The 17,788-nt window shown below is 44.7% G+C and overlaps 1 protein-coding gene across 7 annotated transcripts in view; it reads right to left on the bottom strand.

Moving 5' to 3' along the window:
- SIPA1L2 (signal induced proliferation associated 1 like 2) overlaps nt 1-17,788 on the bottom strand; it is a 216,828-nt gene that overhangs the window by 132,934 nt on the left and 66,106 nt on the right. Inside the window, exon 3 of one of the 7 annotated variants that reach the window (XM_064594628.1) lies at nt 11,499-11,572. The exons of the other annotated variants lie outside the window; for them this stretch is intronic. The gene's annotated coding sequence lies outside the window, so the exon portion shown is untranslated. The remainder of the gene's footprint in view (nt 1-11,498; nt 11,573-17,788) is intronic. 7 annotated transcript variants of the gene reach the window in all.

The raw sequence follows: 17,788 nt of genomic DNA, 5'->3' as shown, positions 1-17,788 counted from the left end.
AGAGGGGGAGCAGGACGAAGGCCAGGCGGGGCTCTCTGGCAGTTTAGAGACATGTCAGAGCGGAGAGGGCAGAGGAAGGGGAGGAAGGAAGGAAAGGAAGCAGGACGAGGAACTGGGGGGAAATGCAGGAGGGAAACTGTGCAGAGAAACAGAGGAGGGAGTTAGACAAGCGGGGGAGTGGGGAGGGCAGGGGAAGAGGGATAGGGGTCCATTTTGTGGAGGAGGCTGATAAAATTTAAAACCTGACCCAGACTATTATCAGCAACATCCATTGCTTGCATGGGGCGCCTTAACACTCCCAGAACACCCACTGTGAGCTCGACAGGACACCGAGTTCTTGAGAGTTCATCTCTAGGCTTTACTACTTTCTTTTTTTTAAAGATTTTTATTTATTTATTTATTTGAGAGAGAGAATGAGATAGAGAGAGCATGAGGGGGGGAGGGGCAGAGGGAGAAGCAGACTCCCCGCCGAGCAGGGAGCCCGATGCGGGACTCGATCCCAGGACTCCGGGATCATGACCTGAGCCGAAGGCAGTCGCTCAACCAACTGAGCCACCCAGGCGCCCTAGGCTTTACTACTTTCAACAAGAAAACAGCTCTAGAGTCCAGGAGACATACTGAACAGAAATAACTTTGATGATAAGAAGACACAAAACCTGGGCACGCCTGGATGGCTCCGTTGGTTGAATGTCCAACTCTTGGTTTCAGCTCAGGTCATGATCTTAGGGTTGTGGGATTGAGCCCCGAGTCAGGCTCCATGCTCAGCACGGAGTCTGCTTGAGGCTCTCTCTGTCCCTCTGCCCCTCCCCCTGCTCACAGTTGCACACATGCATGCGTGCTCTCCCTCTCTCAAATAAATAAATCTTTTAAAAAAAAAGAAAGAAAATGTAAAACCCATAACACTGAGATCTATGGGTTTCCTGCATTCTGAGGTCCACGTGCCACCCAGGTTGTCTTTAACAAATGAGACTGAATAGCGATTTTTTTTTAAGTTTTTATTTACTTATTTGACAGAGAGAGAGAGACAGCAAGCGAGAGAGGGAACACAAGCAGGGGGAGTGGGAGAAGGAGAAGCAGGCTTCCCGCAGATCAGGGAGCCCGATGCGGGGCTCAATCCCAGGACCCTGGGATCATGACCTGAGCTGAAGGCAGACACTTAATGATTGAGCAACCCAGGCACCCCGAATAGTGTTTTTTTTTTCTCCTAAAACCTCAGGTTTATTGACACTGAACAAATCCTAAATTACTTTGCTAGTATTTGCACCTGCAAGTTAAGATAGTAAGTCAACACAATGTAATGATGCTTACATAATAAAAGTGTTCAGTTAAACTTGGACTTTAGCTCCCATCAACTTCATCTGCTGGTCTGATGCTTTTAACCGATATTTTAATGAAAAGAAAGAAACTGTGAAAGAAAATCACATCAGCACCAACCAAGGGCTAGTTTTTGGCACACTTGCACAAACAGGCTGTCCCCGGGAGCAGGGCTCTCTTTGAAAGCAGAGCCCAGGCGCATGACCCAGAGGCAAGGGTGGCCTTGATCCTACAGATACACAGAAAGCGAACAAGGCAGGGAAGGAATGTGGAGTCTTCAGCTGAGCCTCAAATTTCTCTTTTTCCGTCCTTTATTTAAAAATAACTACCCAGACCCCGACCAGAAGAGACGAAACAGTTTCATTCCTTTTTTATTACAAAGCATCTGATATACAAAAATGTCCTCTGAATATTTAGCATTTGTAGTTAAAGATGTAATAATTTAAAGTCATCATGAGCAGTATAAATAACACTGGACTGCTACCACCTATTTGCGTAACCTTGGGAAAGTCTCTCTGGGCTCTTTGGTAATTTCTCTACTGCCTGAAAAAGGCAAATTTCATTTCATAGTTAATCTGCAATAAAATCATTTCAGAGACATCCAACATAAATAGAGATACTGCAGTGATGTAATTCAATCTCCTGCCTACAGGCAAAGTTGCGTCTATATATGGCATACTTGAAAATGCGGGCATTTAATCTATAAGGAATTATTCGTTTCCAGTACAGTCGATCATATGATGATTCACTGTATGTTAGTTAAGTGCAGCCGTAAAGAGGCTCCCTTACATAGAGTGTGAAGTTATTTGTCATAAAGTTCTAAAACGCATCCGACTCTAATCTTTTTTTTTTTTTTTAAGATTTTATTTATTTATTTGAGAGAGAATGAGAGACAGAGAGCACTAGAGGGAAGAAGGCAGAGGGAGAAGCAGACCCCCTGCTGAGCAGGGAGCCAGATGTGGGACTCGATCCCGGGACTCCAGGATCATGACCTGAGCCGAAGGCAGTCGCTTAACCAACTGAGCCACCCAGGCGCCCCCGACTCTAATCTTAAGCATGGTACCACAATGACCTTCCTAAAGCACGTCTGGTCAGGTCCAGTCATGCAGAACCTTCAAAAACCTCTCGTCATGGGCGCCTGGGTGGCTCAGTTGATTAAGCGACCGCCTTCGGCTCAGGTCATGATCACAGGGTCCTGGGATCGAGCCCTGCATCGGGCTCCCTGCTCAGCAGGGAGTCTGCTTCTCCCTCTCCCGCTCCCCCCTCTTGTGTTCTCTCTCTCTCTCAAATGGATAAATAAAATCTTTAAAAAAAAAAAAACCTCTTGTCATTTCCCTCTGACACAGAATAAGATGCAAATTTCTCCTCAGGACCCCTCCACAACCTGACCTCAACCCACCTCACTTCTCACTGTCCAAGAAGCCAGAGATGAAACTAAAAGAACTTGGGCCAAACCCCACAGAGGGACAGAAAAGGAAAATACAATGACCTCAGGGTCGGTCGTTTGTGGACTAGGCCCTGGCTAGGTGTTTGCATTTACATTATCTCATTTAATTCTTAACAACAGTTCAATGTGCTCAGAGTCAACACCAAGTAGCCAAGATCACATGACTAGTAAACGATCAAGTAAGCACTGGGCAGTCTGGGTTTGCCCACCTCTGGGAAGCCAGGAAGCCAGCTGAGCCCCAGGAGGACCTGCCCATTGCATGTGCTCATAGATATTCCTCCTTAAGTGTATGCAAATAGCCCGGGGCTATGAATGGAACAGGCTTGTTTGTACACTTGTATTTGCACATGACAAAAATCAGGCGCTGCCACCTACTAATTCCCTCAGCCACAGCAAACCAGCAAAGTTGTCCAAGAATCTTCAAGATGTTATTTTAAGTAACTTTTGTAAATCTGTGCTCCTCCAGAAGGCTTACTCTGTACTAGCTGTGTCTGTCCCTGCGCGGGATCTGTCCAGCACGAGCCAACCAAAGAAAAGACTGTGGTCCTAAGGCTGTGGGACAGAGCGACACAGAGCGAAACCTATGTAATAAACTCTATTTTTACCAGAGGTCTAATTAGTGATAGAAGAATGTATTGTACACAAACATAATTTGAGTGATTTATTGAAAGATTTTTTTGTCATGATATGAAAGAACCAAGACTGCAGTTTATGACATTGCCATTAATATTTTCATAACAAATGCTTTAAATATGGGCTTACGCATGTAAGTATACAGAAAAGCATATGCATATACTTAGGTAAACCTCCCTCCCCAACACAAATCTTTTTTTTCCTGATATAAAAATGAAGGTTTTATGCTCTTACACAGGGAATAGGCACTGAAATATTTCCATGCTCTGGGACATCCTGGGGCATAGGGAATGTGTTACATGACCGAACGGTTGTAAAGACTTTCGAATATAAATGTGCTTAAATGACAATAATAATCCTTATCTCTCAAAAAGAGTATCTGCTGTCATAAAGACAAGTTTGGTCAAAGTCGTGTAGGAATGTGATAGTAGAAAGAAAACAGTAAGTAAGTCTGTAATCTCTGCCCCCTGGGTCACCTACTTCACTATCAAATAAAAGGCATCTAACACCCAGAGTAACCCAAGTCTTCTCACAGGAAAAAGAAAAAATAAGGACCTAAGCGCCTAAGTGTTCTCATTATGCTTTTCTCTCAATCAGAACAGCTCCCAAAACAGAACCCCCACCCCCCTTTGTTAAGGCAGGAACTCCCTGCATGCTGGGGTAAAGCCCACTACACTGTGTCTTGAACATGTAAATTCTTCTGAAAGGAGTTATCAGGGTTTACACTATGGTGAACAGGACAGATCCAAGACTGCTCCTCTTCATACCTCTACTTCCTGAGAAAAAAAATCAGCCAAGTCGAGGGCTACAGAAGCCACCAGAGCAGCCAAGCCCCTATTAAAACAAGGTATTTCCATTTGCAACAATGCCTGAAAATTACAAGTAACCTGACAGCCATTTTAAGCCTAATGATTTTGACCAGCCTACTGGGCAGGCCTTTAGTTCGGCATAAATTGTTACAACGTTCCTTGTAGTGTAACACTGAAAAGCAGAAAGGCAACTTGCCCAGGGACATAAATTTGTTCCACAAACAGCATACATTTGGTGAGGGATTTCTAACTTCTTCTCGTACACATTTCTTTTTTTTTTTTCACATTTATTTTCCTATGTGATTTAGAAATGTCAAATTAAAGCACCTGACTCAAATATCTAAAAGGCTCTGTGTGGGAATCTCAGTGCCCTAGAAGAACCATGGCTGGCTTTGTTTGTGTTTACCTATAAAAGCAATCTACTTACTTTCACAAAGATGGGGAAAGGCAGAAAAATAAATAATTCATACATAATATCACCACCTTTACAGAAGCTGTGATTTACACCTATTTATTCTAACCTCTTGTCCTTGGATTGTTTTCTCTACCAAAAAACTGAAAAGTCACTTAATGGCTTTTTATTCTGAGAAAGCATGATAATTGTTTTTAAAAAATTCAAACTGCTGAGCAAAAACAAAGACTTTCTTAATATTATTAAGAGTTTAATAATAACTTAATAATTAGCTATATTTATCACACTTACATATAAAGAGAGAGCACGCAGAGTGCCTTCCAGTTTTCTAATTCTTGTATGATTATCTAAATGTTTACAATGGAATTTACACCATACTTTAGATCCAATATTATTCTACAACTTTTTTTTTTTTCAATTAGAGTATCAATGACCTCCTTCTGTGTCAGTACAGATCTATATTGCTGCTTTAATAAGTCATTTCTGGCTTCCTTTAAGAGCTAGAGTTACAATGCAAATTCATTAGACAACATTTCAGAACGATAAACTGTTTACAAAGTGAGCAGAAGTTCCTTTCCTCCTCCTTCTTCTGCTGTTACTGATAAGAACACAATCAGCAACCATGTTGCCATTATACCTCAAACTCTGGAAAGACTACTCAGATCACAAAAATCAAAATGCCATTTTTATCTTCTAGCAGACCCAGAGCCCTGCCTACATCTGGAGGCTAAAGGAAGCTAGAGAGATTTAGATACAAAACAATGCAGTGGACTGATGGAAAGACTAGATAGAAAACGTACATTTTGCACCTCCTGGGCTATTGGCAGCCAACTGGATGCACCGCATAACCTTACTTTTGCATATAAGGATGTCCCTCTCACCTGAAAAAATACCTCAGCTCTTCATAAAAGACTTCTCTACTACCCTGAAAGGGGAAAGAAAACTATAAAAGGCCACTATAATTCAGAAATGTCCGCTCTCGTGGACTTACCATTTTTCATCTACTTTTTTTTTTTTTTAAGATTTTATTTATTTATTTGACAGAGAGAGAGAACATAAGCAGGGGGTGTGGGAGAGGGAGAAGCAGGCTTCCCCGTGGAGCAGGGAGCCCGATGCGGGGCTCTATCCCAGGACCCTGCGATCATGACCTGAGCTGAAGGCAGACGCTTAAAAACTGACCCATCCAGGTACCCCCATTTTTCATCTACTTTTAAGGAAGGGTTTTTATAGCCCACGCGCCTCCGTTGTAAGTCAATATACCTGATGAGCTTCCTGCTCCGTCTAGTCGAAGATCTAACAGGAGACTCTGCCCAGCCAGCCATCAGTGACACTGACTGAGAGCACACAGTGCCAGACCACACAGCACTTGGCTATGAGAGGAGGTGCAGGTGTGACCACAGACATGCTTTAACCTACTCGGCGTGGGAAAACGAATACAGCCCCACCAAATTACACAAAGTAGCGCACCAAGGAACACAGTTCATTCCACTCATCTACCAATGTCTGTTCTTGCTTTGAGGATTGTGTGAGGCACTGGGCATTGTGGAGGACAAAAACTCAGTTCCTGAAAGCAGTACACATTCTAGTAAAGGAAGGAGACGTGCAAATAATTAAAACATGTTGATGTTGACATGATGAAAGACAGAACTGCATAATGCTATGGAAGCATCCAGAGAACAGCCAACTGTCAGGGGTGGGCTGGTCAGGATGGTTTCTCAGAAGGAAGGGTACCTAAAGACCCTAAAGGATGAGCAGGACGTTTGCCAGGTGGAGAGGAAAGGGAAGGGCATCCCAGGTAGAAGGAGCAGCAGACAAAATTAAGACATGATAGAGCACAAGGAAGGGGCAGGGTTCGGGACGGCTGTAACATAGAGAACCAGGGTTCTCAAGGGACAGAAGTGAATGAGGATGGGAAGGGAGCTTAAAGCCAGAGACTTAGGACTCTGTATTGCATGTTCATGCTATGAGCTTTTGCAGGCAATGGGGAGTCGATGTCAACTGTCAATCAGGAAAATAGCAAGAGTGGATATTTCCTAAAATGTTACTAATGGTGTCATCAGATAAGTCAGGATTCTACCAAAGAAACGGAACTAGTAGTGTGTGTTTATATACATGTGTACAGGGAGTGGGGGGGGGGTAAGAGGAGGAGGGAGAGAGGCAAGGAATTGGTTTACTCAACTGTGGGGGCATAGAATGGGCTAGAAACTCTCAGGAGCTGAGGCTGCAATCCACACAGTTTTTTCTTCAGGGAAACCTCAGGTTTGCTCTTAAAGTCTTTCAACTGATTGGATGAGGCCCACTCAGATTGTCTCCTTTGAGTCAACTGATTAGATGGGGCCCACTCAGATCATCTGATTGTGGAAGTTAGTCACAGCTACAAAATACCTACTCGGCAACACCTTAGATTAGTGTGCTTGACCGGATAACTGAGTGCTTATAGCCTAGCTGAGTTGACACTAACCATCACAGGGGTCTGCACTGTTTGCTGAAAAGCGAATGAATGTGATGCCAGACACAAGGAAACAGGAAGAGGGAACAACCTGAGCACCTCAGCAGGGAGGAATATGAGCCCATGGTTGGAAGAGATTATGAAGTAGGGGCTGAAGATGTTAAATGATGAACCTGAGGAACAGTCATCTCTAGGAAATTAGAGATAGGAGACTAGAATTCACATACCTCTCATTCAGTTAAGGTTTAGTGACGAACTACTTTTTACACTAAAATTACCCTACCTTAAAACATGGGGTATACGAAAGTATAAAAGGGGGCCCCTGTTCTTAAGCTCACAGTCTAGTTGTGGAGAGTTACAGAACAACACCATGTAAAATTAAACGGTTAAGTTTTAGCCAACAGACTGGCATAGTCGGGGAAGAGAGCAGCCAGAACAAAGATAAGGACCTGTGAGATGGGAGGCATTCTCCAACGCCCCAGGAAGCAGGGGCAACAGGAAAAAAAACTGGAACATTCTGGGAGTTTGCCAGAGAATCATACACTTTCTGAGGAAATGGAGAGAAAGAGAGTAAGAATTCTGGTTAGTCAAGAAAGGTTTTCTGGACTTGAGGGGTTTTTGTTGTTTTGCTTGTTTTTTGTTATTGGTTGGCTGGTTGCTTCTGGGGAGGGGGGGCAGGTGGTAACTAGAAGCCATAGGCTGTCAGTTTGCCCATAGATGGAGGTTTCGGGAACCAAGACTAGCTCACCCTTCTGAGGAGAGCGGGGTGTCCTGCCAAGCAAGAAGCTACCCCGGTCTCATCTGCCCTTTCCCCAATTGTGTACGTAGAAGGTCAACAAAGGCCATTTTCCAAATCAGCTTATTTTTCATGGAAAGCTAAAGAAGTTAAGAGACATTCACAGTACACTGAGAGATGCAAAGTATCACATGTATGCGACCAGTTTAGGACCAGAAACGGATAATATCAGTATCTGCCTGAACATGCATAACAAGTCTCCAGCAGGATTCAGGAGGCATCCATAGCACCAGATGCTATGAGGAGGGGGCGTGGACGGCAGGCAGAGGGTGGGGGCATTCCACCAAATATGCTTCTGGACCACAGGAATACATTCCTCCAAATAAATAAAATTGTAAATAAATAATAAACAAAGCAAACTTTTGCCCCACCTCCCCCCACCACACACACACACCAAAAAAGCAGATTTTTATAGGACACACAGCTAGAATAAGTAACAGACAGGTGATCACAGCCACAGTAAGCAAGTCATGTCTAGGTGATCACAGGATGCGGGATGTGAGGCAGTCACTGTGAGACAATCAGGTAACCCCCAGGGACAGAGCCACAGGTCTAATTCTAGTCACGTGTGTTCCCAGAACCATCATTTTCATGGTGTTCAAAATGTGTCCTGAGGATCACTTTGGTGGGGAGAGGGCAGAGCGGAGTGATCAAAAATGCAAACTTTGAAAATGACCGATCTAGGAAAAGCGTACCAGCGTCACCATCATCCAAAACCCACGTTATTCACAAAGAGTTTCTTTGAGGCCCTCTACAGTGTTCAATGAAGCAATTCCTGTGCATAAGTGATGAGCCAAAGTTATCTGACCCAGATACATATTTTGTTTCCAAATTCTTCGGTCTTCACGCAATTTTCTCCGAAATATGAAGATCTGGAAGAGACCCCTCCCTGCAGAGCCCTGACCGACTGTGAATCCCATGACAGGGTCATGAGCAACTCTGCTCATGGCAACTGGTTTAACATCTGTGCCGGGCAAAGGCCATACAGAACGGCCCAGCAGGGCCTGACAGGCTACTGGTGGTCCCAGAACGTGATTCCCATTCTGCCCAAACACTAATCCTAAGAGTAAGTAGAAAGCCAATTTTCTAGAGAAGTAATTACATAATCCACTTTTTACAGAAAAGCTTTTCGACAGAGTAATCGCTTGAGCAAAAGGAAAATAAATATTAGTATGAAATACTAATAACTACAGTAATCAGGCATATGCTGAAGGCAGAGCCCAAATCACAAGGGTTCTCATGAATTCTGCAAACCACAGAGTCGAGAATCAGGCGGTTTCCTTCTGCAGCTCGGTGGCTGTCTTATTAGCAGGCTCGTAAGATTAAAGTCTGGTATGATAAGCAAATATGAAGAGCCACCCTCCTCCTGAGGGAAAATTCTCAGACACTACAACCAATCTCATTCATTCATCACCTCAGTTGGCTTCCTACCCCCACATACCCTTTCCTTAGCTCATAATTAGCGTGAAATGCAGAATATCCATATTGTTTGCCATTTACCTTCCCACATCATTAAGACTCACAGACAAAACATTTGTTTTATAACCCCAAACAATGATAAGCTCCATAGATATACTTCATTCATTTATTATTTCAGCAAACATTGACCATGAACCTACTGGAAGGCAGGTAACATGTACTTATCCTCAGGAGAACCCTAAGGAGAGGGACACAGGACTCCCAACAGTGTGGTCATAATGTAACCGGCACACAATCCCACAGGATCCCAGCTCCCCTGAACAGGGACAGCAAAGGCTCACTGTCTGGATGGAACCCATCACAAAGGGATGGCATTCCAGCCAACTCCTGGCAGGCGAGCCACATCACCCAGGCCGATGAGAAGGACGACTGCAAGCAGTGTGTGCAAAGGCACAAAAGCAGAGAAATCAGGGTCCACATAGGGGCTGGGAAGAAAACGTGTGGCAGAGGAGCTAGAGAAGTCAAAAGACACGTCTGCCACATCAAGGAGCACGAAACTCTGCAGATACCAAGAGGCCAATTTATGGCCGGAGTGATCAAATAGTAGAACTTGAACATGTTTGAATAAAACCAAGGGTGATTCTTCAAGAAAGAATATGGGAAACAGAAGGAGTTTTTGATCACTGGCCAGGATCTGCAGGCCAAATGGAAATGGGTGGATTTTCTGAGCTGGATGTCGATTGGGCCTGCACGACCAGCACCCTTCCCTCCTCACAGCATGTGGTCTCTGCCCCAAGACGGCTATAACCTTAGCCCCAGTCACCCAAGCACACAGGTCAAGAGCAGCCAGTAAAATCCCCACCCTGCTGTCCCCCCACGTCCAGCCTGCCTCACACATCTCACGTCTCCCTTCCTCCCAGACAACCTGGGGCACCCCCTTGATACCCCCTCCTTCTCTGAAGGCCCCACTGCAAATATTTCCAGTCTCACAGCCCCATCCTCTTTAATCGGTGTTTCACTCTTGCTAGGGCCTTTTTCTAATTCTTTCCAAATGGTGGCTTTTGAAAGCAAACTCCTCGCGTCTATGGAAAAGTACCTAGAATTAAAGCGGACCATGTCTGAGTGTAAGCAGTTCACAGGGAGGGTTACTGAGAACGACTGAGGAAGCCAGTTGGGTGTGAGAGAGTCGTCATCAAACGTCATCAAACATCTATGCTAGATGATGAAGGTGGGCACAGTCTTTGACGAGAATGTCCAAGATCTGGAAAGTTCACTTAAGTGGGACACTTTTTTCCTCCTGATTATAAATCAGTGAGGTACTGCTAATGTGCCTAAAATTGGGGGGGGTGGGCATTAAAGGAAGGGGCTCGAGGCACAAATACAGCAGGAAAAACTCAGCCTTTTTTTTTTAACTGAAAATCTGCTGACCCAATTTACATTTCAAGGTGAAACATACAAAAATAATGGTCAATATTATCTCTTCTTTTTTTTTTTTTTAAAGATTTTATTTATTTATTTTGGAGAGAGAAGGCAAGAGAACGGGAGCAGAGGGGGTGGAGAGAATCCCAAGCAGACTCCCTGCTGAGTGCAGAGCCTACGTGGGGCTCCATCTCACGACCCTGAGATCACGACTTGAGCCGAAATCAAGAGTTGGACGCTTAACCGACTGAGCCACCCAGGCCATTTTTGACCATTTTTATCTTGTTTCTATACAACCCTAACTTAACTCACTGCATTAACACTGCCTTGGATGACAATGACCAGCAAGGAGGGAGGAGGGCTCGCAATCACCCTGAAGCCCAGCCACACATAGGCAGAGAGAGTCTTGGTAAATTCGGTTTGATAACGGTAACCATGTCAGTGATCCCCTTTTTTGCCACTTCTCTGCAGAAATGGAGAAGAGCTGCTGAAAATGCCTGGAAAGGCATTATACTCCTAGTCCTCTAGAAGATGGGAGTTTAGATTTTTCTAATCTGCAGCTACCCACTCTCACTTTGGGGCTTTTTTTCGTTGTTGTTGCTTAAAATATTTATTAATAATGCCTCTTCATCAGTTTACCACATGGCATCTCGCTGTATTCAAAGGAGTTCATTACTCAAAAGACCATCTGTCTGAGAGCTCAACAGAAGGTTTAAATAAACGGTGGCGAAGAATGTATGGTCACATTATATCAAGTCAAATATTTACATCTCTCAGATTTTAAATACGAACGTTCTTACCCAGCCATCCACCACAAGTCAGACTTCATTACTACACCATTCTTTTGGTATCTTTACCTTCTAGATTTTCAAACCTGTAAAGAAATGACAACACGAGGCGGGCTTTAACTTAGGCAGACAGGACTGCCAATCACAACCGTCTGTGCAGTACCTTCATTTAGGCAAGAGAAAAAATCCTGACGGCAGCAGCATTTTCAAGCAGAAAAGCAGTTAAACATGAATCAGAAAAACATTTGGGGAAAACAGCTGATTCTGCCTTTCTGAGCATTAGTAATTGTGGCAGATGTTGCGCTGCTACAATCAGAAGCCGTGGGAGCAGCCGGGGCCCCGATAGCCCTGCATCACGACAGGCAACCCCGCGACGGGCTTCGTGATGCTGACGGCAGAGCCCCGGGCAGGCGAAGCCCTCGCCACCACGGGAGGAGACTAGGCAAGAAACAGGGACAAGTGCATGCGTTCACGCTGACAAATGCTAACAAAAAAAAACTGCTTTCAAAGTGTTTCAAATCAAACACAAATATGAGTACATTAATGCAAGTTTAAATAGGAAAAAAAAAGGCAAGGCGGGAGAGGTACTGCCAAATCCATTTCCTAGGTATCAGTTTAAAGGACTGAGTGTGGGGGCGCCTACGAGGCTCAGTGGGTTAAGCGTCTGCCTTTGGCTCAGATCATGATCCCAGGGTCTCAAGATCGAGTCCCACATTGGGCTCCTTGCTCAGCGGGGAGCCTGCTTCTCCCTCTGCCTGCCGCTCCCCCTGCTTGTGCTCTCTCTCTCTCGCTCTATCTCAAATAAATAAAACCTTTAAAAATAAATAAACAAAAATAAAGTACTGAGTGCAGTAGTGGAACTAAACAAAACACTGTGCATTGGGAGACAGGCAAGATGAGTGGGAACAGCAAGGACTTCGGGGAAAAGCAAGCGTGAACGAGAACCCCTGGACTTCCCAGCTGGTGGCCTTGGACAAACCTGCACGCATCCCTGAGCTGCTTCCTCATCTGCACAGGGATGATAAAGGAAGTGGGATTATACAGCAACTGTAGAATCGGCAGGAAGGTTAAGTGAGATAATGTGGGGCCTGTGTCTGGGATTTGGGTACTCCAAAAGCGCAAACACAAAACCACTGCCTTCTCTCGTTTTCCCCTGGAAGTTCTGTTTTTGTTTTTGTTTTTGTTTTTTAGATTTATTTATTTATTTATTTATTTGAGCGAGAGAGAGAGAGAGAGAGAGAGAGAGAGAGACTGAGCATGAGAGGGGGGAGGGTCAGAGGGAGAAGCAGGCTCCCGCTGAGCAGGGAGCCCGATGCGGGACTCGATCCCGGGACTCCGGGATCATGACCTGAGCCGAAGGCAGACGCTTCACTGATTAAGCCACCCAGGCGTCCAAGTTCTGTTTTTATTCTACAACCCAGATCCAGTTCTCTCTCCATCTCGAAGATGAAAAGGTTCGATCCGCAACACCACCCTAACTGAAGGTCCCCGACAACTTTCACATCTAAGGATTGGAAGGAGCCCAGGGTGTGTGGGTGCCAAGCAGGTTTACCGCTCCCTGCTGCACAGGGTGGGGGAGGGGGGAGCTAAAGCAAACTAACTGAAGATGCGCTGCGAGCACGTGGAAAGTAACTGCAAACCGAAGGCGGGATGCCAAAACCCATAAACAAGGAGTACTCACAGCAAGAGCTTTAGGGATTCACCAGGAGGAAAGAGGTCCCGGTGGGAGGGGGTGAGATGTGAGCAGGGCCTCAAAGAATGGTTCCCTCCATCTTCAAAGAGAGAAAAGGGCAGCGCGCCCCAGACTGTGCACAGCCCACGGAGGCTGATGGATAAGTGGGTGTGGTGGGAGCAAATGATTCATCGTGAACATTAAAAGCGAAAGCCGGAAAGACTAGTTATTTAGCTGAAGTGTTGAGCCTTAAAAAGCCAGGCAGGGGAATTTTAACTTTATCTTGAAAACAACAGGTTTTGAAGTCAGAGACAGGTTTAACTTAGATGAAGTCAATTTATATTGTTTTTAGATCAATTTATAGTATTTACATAAACACTGTATTTAGCCCAGTGCCCAACAAAGAGCGAGCAGTGATAAAATGTGAGCTTTGATAAGTATTGATAACAATATGTTTATATATGGCACTTACATAGCATCATGTCTTTCTTGACCTCTTGAGGACCAGAGTTGGAGCGGTGAGATGGGTGGCTCTTGCTAACTTACAGAATTGGTGTCTGACTCAGAACAGGTAAGTAATGAGGATTTGCTGAATAAAAGAATGCATAAGTGAGTGGATCATCATGGCAGATACGGCATTAGGGAAGAAAACGGGAGAACGAAGAAGGGAAGAGACAGGACCAGTGGGATGAAAGCAGATTCCTGTGCGTTGGGTGTCTGGGTGGCTCAGTCGGTTAAGCGTCTGCCTTCAGCTCAGGTCATGATCCCGGGGTCCTGGGATCAAGTCCTACACTGGGCTCCCTGCTCCGCGGGAAGCCTGCTTCTCCCCCTCATACTTCCCCTGCTTGTGTTCCCTTTCCCTGTCTCTCTCTCTGTCAAATAAATAAATTAAATTAAATAAAAAAGATTCCTGTGCGTCACACACTCACATGGATGCGACCGTGTGGACCCTTGTCTCAGGTCCAGCTACTCGTGGGAGGTGGCCAGACAGCAAGGAGAAAAAGCCCACCCGGGATTTCGACAGAGGAGCGGCTCCACCACCTACTGTATTATACAGCTAAACCCTGAACAACACTGGGGATTACGGGTGCCAACCACCGCACAGCCAAAAATCCACGTGTAACATCCGACTCCCCAAAAACTTACCTGCTAACAGTCTACCATTGACCAGAAGCCTTACTAATAACATGCACGGTCCTATGTTTTATATGTCATATGTATTCTATACAGTATTCTTACAATAGAGTAAGCTGGAGAAAAGAAAATGTTATGAAGAAAATTATAAGGAAGAGAAAATACACTTCCAGAACTGTATATATAAAAAAATTCCGCGTATAAGTGGAGTTCATGCAGTTCAAACCTGTGTTGTTCAAGGATCCGCTGTCCTCTTCCCCCTCTGGGCCTCTACTGAACATTTTCCTCCCCTTAATAAAATATGTGTCTCAGCCTCCTTCTACTTTCAAATTCATTTTAAAAATAGACCTTTTCTGTAATTTGTGAGTATTTCCTGTGTTCACCATCAGACTATAAATCCCTAGAGTATGAATATACATGTATACTCACTACGGAGCTGGAGCCACCAGGGAGTGATCAATCAAAATTTTCTGATTAACAACAGATAAAGCATCCACAAAATCCACCTTCTGGTAACCTGCGTTCATTCTTTCCTTCAAGCACCCACTAAGCATTTACTTCTTGGCAAGGCGCATGGTGCATGAAGAAAGATACATAATGCGTGAGCCCTGACTTCAGGACGCTTATCATCTACCCAAGGAGGCAAAATGGACATACAAACCCTCCTACAACATTGCTTTCAATTTCACCTCTAAGAAAATATTTGTTTTTCCAACACAGTCACTATTAAAGACCAAAATGGACACATCCTGAAGTTCTGTCTTGATCTCTTGTCTGTGCCCCTGAGAGATCTATGTTAACAAGTCCTACAATTATTTCAGTGTAGCCATGAGAGGAAATGAGAAGAGAAGTAGGAAAGATCTAGGAGTCAGATTTGAGACAGGGCACATCAGTAGCAACACTGTCTTGGGGGACAAGATGTCCACAACCCAGAGGAGAGGGGCTTACTCAGGAAAAGAGATGGGGACACAGCTGCGCTAAAATAATAATACCATATTAGGGAACAAAATATTTACACTTAAAGTTCTATTTTTAACAAACTTACTCTAATCCAACCTCTGGAATACCCAAACCCTAAATAGGAAATCTCTTTCCCGCCATGCTTCCCTAAAAATAGCCCCCTTTCTCTTTCTCAAAATACGGTGTAGATTTCCCTTTGGTTTGCTTTTGCAAGAACGCTGGTCTAATGAAGAATGAAACCGTTACTCATGTTAACTAGAGCACACTGTCTGTGTCGTGCACACACATCTTGATGCTATGATGACACACGTGGGGGATGTCTTCCTTCTAGAAATGTGATCTGCACCTAGCCCATGTTTGCTGTGGGCACCCCTGGCCTTGCAGTTGTCGCCGGCGGACTGAATATTGTTCCCAGGCATTCCACAGAGTTTGTCAGTTTAATGTTATCCAACAGGCTAAAAGAGGGTTCAATTATTTTTATTAAAATAACAATAAGGAAATAATTCCCAACAATGAGCATCTGAGCGAGAGGCTCTGCACCCCGCACGCTCGCTCATGTCTGTGATTAGCAAAACTCAAATGTCCCCTCTTTCTCTCCAATGAGGAGGCAGCTTGCTTCCTTATAACTACTGCCTATGGAATAAAAGCAAGTAAGTTAAGCTAGAAATTGAGTTTACACATTTATGTACCTTAATTAGCCCACACTGGCAGAGGCTTTTACTTTAAAATCAGATACAACACAAACATCTGAAAAGCTTCTAGGCTTTACATCACCTCACTAATCTCAGCAGTGCTGAGAAAACAAGCCACACTCGTATCCAACAAGTGAAATCACCCAGCGGGACACATCTGTCTTGCAGTGGTATTAAGCCCCGTACCCGAAATTAAACAGGGAAGTCTTTTGGACTCAACAATCTATCTCCAAGGGAATTTAGGCCAGAGTGGGAAACCAGGTATTTGTGGAAGAAAGCGCAGGTAAGCTGACCCACAATGACATGCTTTGCCTAGCCTGTGCTACCCTGGAGCAGCAGAATCCCACTCGGACCTGTAACAGCTCCAGGTGGGCTAGCAAGGACAGGTCTCCTTCTCATCTGGACTCCCGAAGACGTGCTCTACCCAAACGCCACAGACCGCAGAACCGAAAACTGCTCTGCCATACACAGGCTCTCACCAAGTCCAACTGGGGGCAGTGACAAAGCCCCCAACTGCTAAATGTAATCTAATAATTTGCATATGTAAGGATAAAGGTCTAGACTATGACATCAGCTTCACAGAAAAATCAGCAGATTCAAAAAAGACCCAACTACCCCACTCAGTCTTTGGAAATCCCAGATAAATGAAGAGCTGAAAAGGACACAGCAGCAGGAGAGAGAGGACTCTGTATTGTCAGTCCAGAAAGCGCAAAAAAAAAAAAAATTTCTAAACAAAACCATTCTGGGAATTCTCCGTTATAGAAAAGTATGGGGAGGGATGGGGGTTAAAAAAAAGCCATTCATCACAAGGGTGGTAACTCACAAGGGTATTCACTGAAAAGTTGCTTCCCTAGCAACCTGGATCCTGCTAGAATGTCCTGGAAGAGCATTCTGAAGTAGAGAGAAGCCAGAGTTAACCCAGAGGACTGTCAACAGCTCAAGGATCACCTCAACTTGGTGAGAGCCCTGAACAGCTAACAACAGGATTCCTCAGAGACGACATTCCAGCCAAAGATAGCAAGAGTGTCCGCAGTCTGAAATGTCTGCCGCAAGAACTCAGGATCCACTGGGCTGTTCAAGAGTTCAATGTGTGGACCCTCTTAAAGCCGCTATCCCTGCCTGTTCTGAGAGCTAACAGAGGAATAAAGTGAACTCGACTGAGCCTCTATGATCAGGGTTTTGTCGGCAGCCCTAAGCCCTCCAAGACCCCCAAACTTCTACAGTAGCTCAGGGAGCCCCAGGCTTTTTGGTGGTGGTGGTGGTGTTACTGCTGTTGCTTAAGCCAAGAGACCCAAATAATTCCTCGCATTGATGTTTTTAAAAGACTGAGCTCCCAAACTTCTTTTCTTCCCTCCCTTCAGTGACAAGGCAGCGCCATGGGAGGCTGAAAACACACACACAAAGACAAAAATCAATGCTGTAAGCGTGTTCTAATGCTGCAGACCCTGGAGGGGATGGAATCCTACAAACGGGCAGTGTATAAGTGGAGGCACGTGAAACCAGACAGGTAAGTTTGCACGTGGCACGTGAAACCAGACAGGTAAGTTTGCAGACCGGGAGAAACTAAGAGACAGAAACAAGATAAAGTCAGAAGAAATTCCGTGTCATCAGGAGCCATTTTCAATGGCACTTGAGAAACTCTGAACTTTAGCTTTGTAAAAGGAGGCATCTTACCTATCCTTTCTTCCACAAACACTTACAAAAACAAACTGAAGGCCTCCAAGTTAATGAATATCAGGGTCAGACTAGGTCTGCAAGAAAACTGATAAGATGATTTACCCAGAAAAAGTTAAACTACACTCTTAAAAAAACGGGGGGGGGGGGTTCACTTCACTCAGTGTTTT

Source organism: Mirounga angustirostris, unplaced genomic scaffold (genome assembly GCF_029215605.1).
Source record: "Mirounga angustirostris isolate CCGP_5_RB_7025 unplaced genomic scaffold, mMirAng1.0.hap1 SCAF_6, whole genome shotgun sequence".
In the NCBI taxonomy this organism is placed as follows: Eukaryota; Metazoa; Chordata; class Mammalia; order Carnivora; family Phocidae; genus Mirounga; species Mirounga angustirostris.
The sequence above is the reverse complement of the archived record's forward strand: the minus strand, read 5'-3'. Positions and strand labels throughout refer to the sequence as shown.